Source organism: Bos javanicus, chromosome 6 (assembly GCF_032452875.1).
Source record: "Bos javanicus breed banteng chromosome 6, ARS-OSU_banteng_1.0, whole genome shotgun sequence".
NCBI lineage: Eukaryota > Metazoa > Chordata > Mammalia > Artiodactyla > Bovidae > Bos > Bos javanicus.
The window spans coordinates 84,727,425-84,737,264 of record NC_083873.1 but is presented as its reverse complement, the minus strand read 5'-3'; positions in this window follow the sequence as shown (position 1 = coordinate 84,737,264).

Here is a 9,840-nt window from a genome sequence, read left to right as displayed (position 1 = left end):
ATGCAAGGTCAGCAGTCCTTGATCCTATTGAAGCCAGGCTTTCTTTCTGCAAACTTATCATATGCAAAAGCTTTAGGTGATTTACATTATCTTCTGGCCAGGAGGCTTGTTAACATTTTATGACCCTTTCTTCAGAAAACTTATCTTTCTCTAAAGGTGATTATTCTAAAGTCAGGTGCCACCCTCCAAAAACATTAGATAAAGTTGTATTCCTATAGGGCAAAAGTGTGGTAGGCTATAACAAGAAAAGAATTAACTCAAGGGTCCAAGGTTACAAACATTAAAACTACTACTTACATTTCTATATACCAACTATATTAATCAATACACTCCCAGGGACACAGTAGGTAAGGGATATGGAAACTTGGCAGCAAGCATTAGCTCAAAAAAGAAATCCTCTACTAGTTCTATTCTAATAATTTTAACTCTCTGAGAATCTCTGCATTATTAGAATATCTTAAGCTTCCCGTGCCTCTCGTGGTTGGGAGGCTATGAACAATCACATGCATAGCTGCAGGAGTCCGAACAAACCTGTCAGGCAAGCTAGAAAGTCATCAGAGGGGTTTGAATTGAAACACTCCTATTATGCCCAGGAGACTTATTAACTAGAGCTCTAAATTGATTTTCTTCAGAGAAAGGTGGTCAGGGATAGCCCCCTGTTAGTGTCAGAAAAGTTGGTGAAAGTCGTGAAATAGTATAACAGAAAAATTTTGGTTTTGGGGTAGATGCTCAGGCAGGTCCAGGGGGCCTCTCGAGCCCTGATTCACCTTGCCCGTCAGGGCTCTCCCGCATGACCTTGTCATGGGTGGGAACTCCCGTGCTGGCTCCTGGCAGAGTGGGTTGCCATTTCCTTCGCCAGGGGATCTTCCCAATCCAGGTATCGAACCCGGGTCTCCTGCACTTCAGGTAGATTCTTTACCGACTGAGCTTCTAAAGTTATACTAAAAAGAAATTAACAAATGTAATTATATTTGACATATCGAGAGTAAAAACAAGGACAATAGCAAGTCTACTCATAGCATCCACATTATTTTGTAGATTTTCAGAATTTGTAACTTCATTTTGATGTAGAATTTTTAGTTTCTCCTTGCTATAGAAATTGCTCAATAATTGGAATTCTGTAAAAAGATATGTCTTTTAATTTTATTTGAGAGGTCATTAACAGTTCTTCATTTTCACTGTGCACTCAGCCTCAGCATCACTTCTTAAAGTTATGGCAAGACATATGACTTCATCCAATTTAACTCATTTCCCAGAACAGTGTTTGTGGAATTAGAAATACAGCAACTACTACCTATTTCCTATTATAAGACTGAGATATTTGCAAAAATTTTTAATTTCATGACCTAATTCTCTTTTCTCATTCACTTTTTAGTCATCTATTATTTTCACTCCTTTGATAATGAATGTAAGTTCTCAAGTGTACATTAAGAAAATATATAGCCTGTACTATATATAGGGACTATATAAAGGGACTTACTGAATTTCCATTCTCTCCTAATGAACCTGACTATATCTACAGATTGTATCTATATACATATCTAAATCTATATATATTCTTATGAAACTGGACACAACACCACTTAGCTACTTGCAGATATGATGTGATATTCCTTGGGTTTGTTGAGTACAGATTGAATTAAATACTATTACATTATAATATATTTTGAACCACACTTTAGATCAGTATTTATCATTCTTTTGTCTCTTTCATCAAGGCGCTAATGCCTTGTCCCTCCCACAACACTTATACATAAGTATTCAATCCTTTATCATGACAGGAAATAATATAGACATCATTTCCTTTAAACCTAGGCCCACTATGACTGACCTAATCAGAAACAATGAGTACAATACAAAAATTACAAATTTTAGGACAAATTAGTGAATCAAATGAAAGCAATGTGAGATCACTTATGAAAAATGTGCACCAGGAAAACAGTTTATGATTAAAGCGGTGTAGGTGTGGAAACACATTCTTATCTTATTAATTAAGAGGACCATCATCCACATTATATGATATTCTTCAGCCTAAGGCATAATTGATATTAAAAATAAACTGAAACATTGAGACTTGGGAAATTATAGGAAAATTTACTGTAGAATTTTTTTACAGAACCTCTTTAGATAATTGATACATTTTTTAAGAAAAATAGAATTAATATCCCTTTCCTGGATCACAGCCTTGTTGCCACAAAGGGACTTATATAACTAAATGAAGCTATTAGCCATGCCATTCAGGACCACCCAAGATGTATGGCTCATGGTGAAGAGTTCTGACAAAATAAGGTCTGCTGGAGGAGGAAATGGCCACCCACTCCAGTATTCTTGCCAAGAGAATTCCATAAACAGTATGAAAAGGCAAAAAGATGTGAGACTAGAAGATGAGCCCCACAGGTCAGAAGGTGTCCAATATGCTGCTGGGGAAGAGATGAGAGCTATAACTAACAGCTGCAGAAAGAATGAAGTGGCTGGGCCAAAGCAGAAGCAACACTCAATTGTGGATGTTTCTGGTGGTAAAGTCAAGTCTGATACTCTAAAGAACAATATTGCAAGAGAACCCAGAAAGTTAGGTCCATGAATCAAGGTAAATGGGACATGGTCAAGCTAAAGATGGAAAGACTAAATTAGTGAGCTAAAATGAACAGGTTTGGTGAATTTAATTCAGATGACCATTATATATACTATTGTGGGCAAAAATCCCTCCCTAGAAGAAATGGAGTAGCCCTCATAATCAACAAGAGTTTAAAGTGAAGTACTTGGATGCAACCTCAAAAATGAAGAATAATCTTAATTTGTTTCCAAGGCAAACTACTCAACATCAAATAATCCAAGTCTATGCCCCAAACACTGATGCCAAAGAAGCTGAAGTTGGCTGGTTCTATGAAGACCTACAACCAATTCTAGAACAAACACCAAAAAGAGATGTCCTTTTTATCATAGGGGATTAGAATGCAAAAGTAGAAAGTCAAAAAAGTAACCTGGAATAACATACAAGTTTGAACTTGGAGTAGAAAATGAGGCAGGCAAAGGCTAACAGAGTTTTATCAAGAGAACATGCTGATCATAGTAAACACCCCTTTCCAACAACCCAAGAGACAATTCTACACAAGGACATTGCCAGATGGTCAATACTGAAATCAAATTGATTATGTTCTTCGCAGCTGAAGATGAATAAGCTCTATACAGCCAGCAAAAAGAAGCAGAAATTCAAAAAGGCAAGGTGTTGTCTGAGGAGTCTTTACAAATAGTTGAAGAAACAAGAGAAGAAAAAGGAAAGGAAGAAAGGGAAAGATAAACCCAACTGAATGTAGAGTGCCAGAGAACAGCAAGGAGAGAAAAGAAGGCCTTCTTAGCCGAACAATGCAAAGAAATAGAGGAAAACAATAGAATGGGGAAGACTAGAAAGCTTTTCAAGAAAATTGGAGATATCAAGGGAATATTTCATGCCAGGATGGGCATGATAAAAAACAGAAATGGTAAGGATCTAACAGAAGCAGAAGAGAGTAAGAAGTGGCAAGATTACACAGAAGACTATACAAAAAAGGTCACAGTCATCCAGGTAACCACAATGGTGTGGTCACTCACCTAGAGCTGGACATCCTAGAGTGAGAAGTCAAGTGGGCCTTAAGAAGCATTACTGTGAATGAAGCTAGTGGAGGTGATCAAATTCCAGCTGAGTTATTTAAAAATCCTGAAAGATGATGCTGTTAAAATGTTGCACTCAATACATCAGCAGATTTGGAAAACTCAACAGTGACCACAGCACTGAAAAATGTCAGTTTTCATTCCAATCCCAAAGAAAGACAATGCCAAAGAATGTTCAAACTACTGCACAATTGCACTCATTTCACATGCTAGTAAGGTTATGCTAAAAAATCCTTCAAGCTAAGATTCAGCAGTACATGAACCAGGAACTTCCAGATGTACACTTGGGTTTTGAAGAGGCAGAGAAACCAGAGATCAAATTTCCAACATTCATTGGATAATAGACAAAGCAAGGGAATTCCAGAAAAAAATTTTCTGCTTCATTGACTATGCAAAAGCCTTTGACTGTGTGAATCACAACACACTGTGTAAAATTATTAAAAAGATGGGAGTAACAGACCACCTTAACCTGCCTCCTGAGAAACCTGCATGCAGGTCAAGAAACAGCAGTTAGAACCAGACATGGAACAACTGACAGAGTCAAATTTGGTAAAGAAGTATAGCAAAGCTGTATGGTGTCAGCCTGTTTATTTAACTTATAAGCAGAGTACAATATGTGAAATACCAGGCTGGATAAATCCCAAGCTTGGAGAAATATCAATAACCTCAATGATGTGGATGATACCACTCTAATGGCAGAAAGTGAAGAGGAATTAAAGAACCTTTTGATGAGGGTGAAAGAGGAAAGTGAAAAAGGTAGCTCGAAACTCAACATTAAAAAAAACCTAAGATTTTGGCATCTGGTGCCATCAGTTCATGGAAAATAGAAGGGAAAAAGGGGAAGGAGTGACAGAATTTATTTTATTTTGGATGATGACTACAGCCATGAAATTAAGAGATGCTTGCTCATTGGAAAGAAAGCTATGCGAAACCTACAGTGTATTGAAAATCAGTTGTTTGCTAACTGTTGTTGCTAACAAAGTTGTGTATAATCAAAGCTATGGTTTCTCCATAGCTATGATGAAAATGCTTGAGATCTTGAGTGTGGTCTGGAAGAGGTGACCACCACCAATGTTGACACTTAGACATTATCTCAAAAGTCAACATGATGAGTGTGCCATAGTCCCTCTCCCAGCTGGCCAAGTACTCTGGCCCCACCTACTCTACACGACAGACTTACATTATGTCTGGACAACCACACAAGGGAGAGGACACAAGCTTAGGCTGCACATGAACATACCTACACAGGTGGTGTATGGGACCTCTGTGAGCACACACACCTCACTGCCTTCAGTACTCTCCACCCATGGCAAAAGGAAAATAATTACTGTGAAAATAGCCTGATCAAGCCTAACTCTCAGGGCTTCTACTCCAGCAAGCAGTGAATAGACTCTGCCTATGATAGGGTGGCAACAGCTTGGAGCAGAGAGGGAATCCCACCTTACATCCTTCTGGGTTTTAGACACTTAAGCAGCAACAATGCCCCCTATCAAGGTGATAACACCCAGCACACACACCCTGATGGAAGACATAATGGGCATCCATTTCTAAATCAGCCTTCATACCAAAGACATTGAAAACATGCAGTCTACACAGGGATACTCACACATAAAAACACCCTTTCAAGACCACAATACAGAACTGTTTCTCCTAAATTCAGAGAGGCAAAGTTAAGTGAAATGAAAAAGAAGAGGAAACACTCCCATTAAAAGAGCAAGAGAAATCCCTTGAAATAGCAAATGATGAAACAGCCATTACCAGTCTATCAGGTACTGAGCTTTAAAAGGAGGTAATAAAAGTATTAATTAAATTAAGAAAACGTTATAGATAAAAACACTGATCATTATAACATGTAGTTAGAAAATATAAAGATCAACCAATGAAAAAAAATTAAATTTGAGATAAAAAGCAATTTATAAACAATGAATAGCTAACTAAATGACACAGAAGAAAAAATAAGTCATCCGGGAAATAGAATAGTGCCCATCAACAGATAACTATCTTAAGAAGATGTAGGATATATGTACAAATAATATTACTCACCCTTAGAAAGTATAAAATTTTTCAATTTGCAGCAACACGGATGGAACTAGAAAGCATTATTCTTAGTGAAATATGTCACACAGGGGAAAAATACTACACCATTTATACATAGAATCTAAAAAATAATACAAATGAATCTATATATGAAATAGACTCAGATTCACAGACATAGGCAATAAATAAAATCATGCTTACCAAATAGCAGGAAGGGAGCAACCAATTAAGAGTATGGAGTAAGAGATGTAAACAAATAATCACAAAAATTGATAATCAAAAGAATCTAATGGATAGCAGAGGGAATTATACCCAATGTCTTATAATAATGTGTAATGGAATATAACCTACAGAAACACTGAATCATTAAGTTATACCTCTGAAACTAACACAAAATTATAAATAAACTACACTTCAAGGTACATAGATAGATAGAAACAGATAGGTAGATAGAAAATTTTACTCCTGGAACCTCTGACTCTTTTTTGGCTGTACTGTGGCTTTGTTGCTGCGCAGCCTTTCCTCTAGCTGCAGGGCGTGGGGGCTGCTCTCTAGCTGCAATGCACAAGTTTCTCGTTGATGTGGCTTCTCTTGTTGGGGAGCACAGGTTCTAGGGCAGTAGTTGCAATGCATGGGCTCACTATTTGTGGTTCCCAGGCTCTAGAGCACAAGCTCAATAGTTGTGGTGCACCAGCTTAATTCATCCCACTACATGTGGGATCCTCCTGGATCAAGGATCAAACCTCATGTCTCCTACATTGCCAGGCAGATTCTTTACCACTGGGCCACCAGGGAAACCCCAAACCTCCCACATCTTAAATGGCAACATGACATATTCCATGGACAAGCTCTTACACAAAGAAAGATTAACCACTGAAAATGATACTTTAAAACAACTATTTAGTGTCTAGAAAATGCCCTAAAAAGACATGCAGCAAATAAAGACACATTTGTTCCAGAAAAATACACTAACAGTAAAGTTGCTGAAAGCCTGTGATGTTTAAACCCAAACTGCTCCCTCTCATACTATCCATTAGCAGAAAAATAGATTCCACTCTAAGTAGGTTCAGAAAGAACACTTGGCTCTCACTACCTGCAGCTCCTATTTGCATGTCATTGTATCTTCATAGAAGGATCAAGACACTTGAATTTCTGTCTCACACACACACCCTAGCTGTGTGTTACAGTTGCTAAGTTCCAGACAAGTATGACCAACAAAGTTCCCCCTTCTTCCACACAACCCCAGTCATAGGGCAGTTGTTTGCTCAGTTCATTCATAGAATGGAGGCTCTGTGATGAAAAAGGCAAGCTAAAAATAAACCCTACTGTTTACAATTAAAAGAGGGATGTCACAGAGAAGGAAGTGTGCCTTGATCTCTATCCCCAGGTCTGGAAGCCAAGGTGCAGAGTTTCATGATAGGGAGACTTCGGACATAAAGTGAAAGTCGTTCAATCATGTCCGACTCTCTGCAACCCCATGGACTATATAGTCCATGGAATTCTCCAGGCCACAATACTGGAGTGGGTACCCTTTCCTTTCTCCAGAGGATCTTCCCAACCCAGGATAGAACCCAGGTCTCCCACATTGAAGACGGATTCTTTACCACCTGAACCACAAGGGAAGCACAAGAACACTGGAATGGGTAGCTGTTCCCTTCTCCAGGGGATCTTCCCGACCCAGGAATCAAACTGGAGTCTCCAGCATTGCAGGTGGATTCTTTACTAATTGAGGTATTAAGTAAGCCCTAGGACATAAAAGCCATTCTCAAAGCACTCACTTTATTTTTTTATCAAACTGTGGGAAGTTCAAGCCTATAATTACTCACAAACTATGAAAGATACGTTGGTAAGCAGTTAAGAGGAAGCTGATTGCTTCATGACAGATACAAGCTAAACCACTGGCAAGCTAGTTTATCAGAGAAAACCAGAGAAAGAAACAGCTAAGGAGAGCCTTCCTGAGGTCTAGCTAAAAGACAAAGAATACAAATAAATAAAATTAGAAACTAAAATAAAGAATATAATAGACCATAGGTTACTATTGTGATATTCCTACAAACTGGAGAACTTAGAAGTAATGGATAAATTCTTGTAAGCATGAAACCTATCTTCAGGCAACTATGCTTAAAGAAGAAAAGTATGACAATGTATTATAATAATATTCAATTTAATAGAGCCTATAAATAAAAGATAGAAATAATATTTTACAAAAGTAACAAATGGAAAGTTTGGAGTTGAGACTTACTATATCTGAAATGAAAAATTCACCAGAGGAAGTCAATAGTAGATTTTAAGAAGCTGATGAAAAAGCCAGGAAATTTAAACATATTATAGATCAATAAGTTAACATAATCAAATGAACAGACAGAAAAAAAAGAATAATGAACAGAAGTTTAGAGAGTGGTGATACATAATAAACCACAGTAACATACTCAGAAGGAGAGAGCTAGAAGAGAAAAGGTGCAGAGCAAAATATTTTATTTTAAATGTGTGAAAACATTCCAATTATGATGCAAAATCCCAACTACACATCCCAATTGTCCAACTAATTTCAAGTAGGATAAATATTGGAGAGCCATACACAGACACTAGTGAAATGTTGAAAGCTAAAGCAAAAAGTCTTGAAGAACTAAAAGAGAAATAATTCCTTTTTACAAGTGAATGTGAAGATAATGCTTATTTCTCATAAGAAATAAGGAATGCTCCATGGCAGTGGGATGACCTTTTAAAGTGCTGAGAGTCAAAACTTTTAGCCTAAAATTCATTATCAAGCAAAACTATTTTTGAAATATGAGTGAAAAATATAGTCTTGTGTGCTCTAACTCCAAAAGAAAATTTATTGCTGGGAAATGTGCTCTACAGGAAAAACTGAGAGAAGTCCTATGGCTGAAGAAAGCAAACCCAGACTACAATTCTAATTCCCATGATAGACCAAAGAGCAGTGATAAAGACAAGTAATTCATAAAACAGTAGAAGTGCATGCATCTTTTCCTTTCTTCTCTTAACAAATAAAAAAGCAAGCATGTAAAATATGTATATAGTTGCATTTCCAGGCATATGACACATAGTTATTTAATAATATATTTGAGAGGTGGGAGGAATGCAGCAGTGGTGAAAAGTGAAGTGAAAGTGTTAATCACTCAGTCATGTCCAACTCTTTGCAACCCCATGGACAATAATAGCCTACCAGGCTCCTCTGTCCATGGCATTCTCCAGGCAAGATACTGGAGCAGTGGTACAGGAAGTCAAGAAACACCTGGAGTAACAAGCAAATTTTGCCTTGGAGTACAGAATGAAGCAGAGCAAAGGCTAATAGAGTTTTGCCAAGAGAATTCACTGCTCATAGCAAACACCCTCTTTCAAAAACACAAGAGAAGACTCTACACATGGACTTCACCAGATGGGCAACACCAAAATCAGATTGATTATATTCTTTGCAGCCAAAGATGGAGAAGCTCTATACAGTCAGCAAAAACAATATCAGAAACTGACTGTGGCTCAGATCATGAACACCTTATTGCCAAATTCAGACTTAAATTGAAGAATGTACGGAAAACCATTAAACTATTCACGTATGACCTAAGTTTAATCCCTTACTATTATCCAGTGGAAGTGAGAAATAGGTTTAAGGGACTAGATCTGATAGAGTGCCTGATGAACTATGGACGGAGGTTCATGACACTGTACAGGAGACAGGGATCAAGACCATCCCCAAGAAAAAGGAATGCAAAAAAGCAAAATGACTGTCTGAGGAGGCCTTACAAATAGCTGTGAAAAGAAGAGAAGCAAAAAGCAAAGGAGAAAAGGAAAGATATTCCCATTTGAATGCAGAGTTCCAAAGAAGAGCAAGGAGATATAAGAATGCCTTCCTCAGTGATCAGTGCAAAGAAATAGAGGAAAACAACAGAATGGGAAAGACTAGAGATCTCTTCAAGAAAATTAGAGATACCAAGGGAACATTTCATGCAAAGATGGGCTCGATAAAAGAGAAAATGGTATGGACCTAACAGAAGCAGAAGATATTAAGAAGAGGTGGCAAGAATACACAGAAGAACTGAAAAAAATAAAAATAAAAAAAGATCTTCACAACCCAGATAATCACGATGGTATAATCACTCACCTAGAGCTAGACATCCTGGAATGTGAATTTAAGTGGGC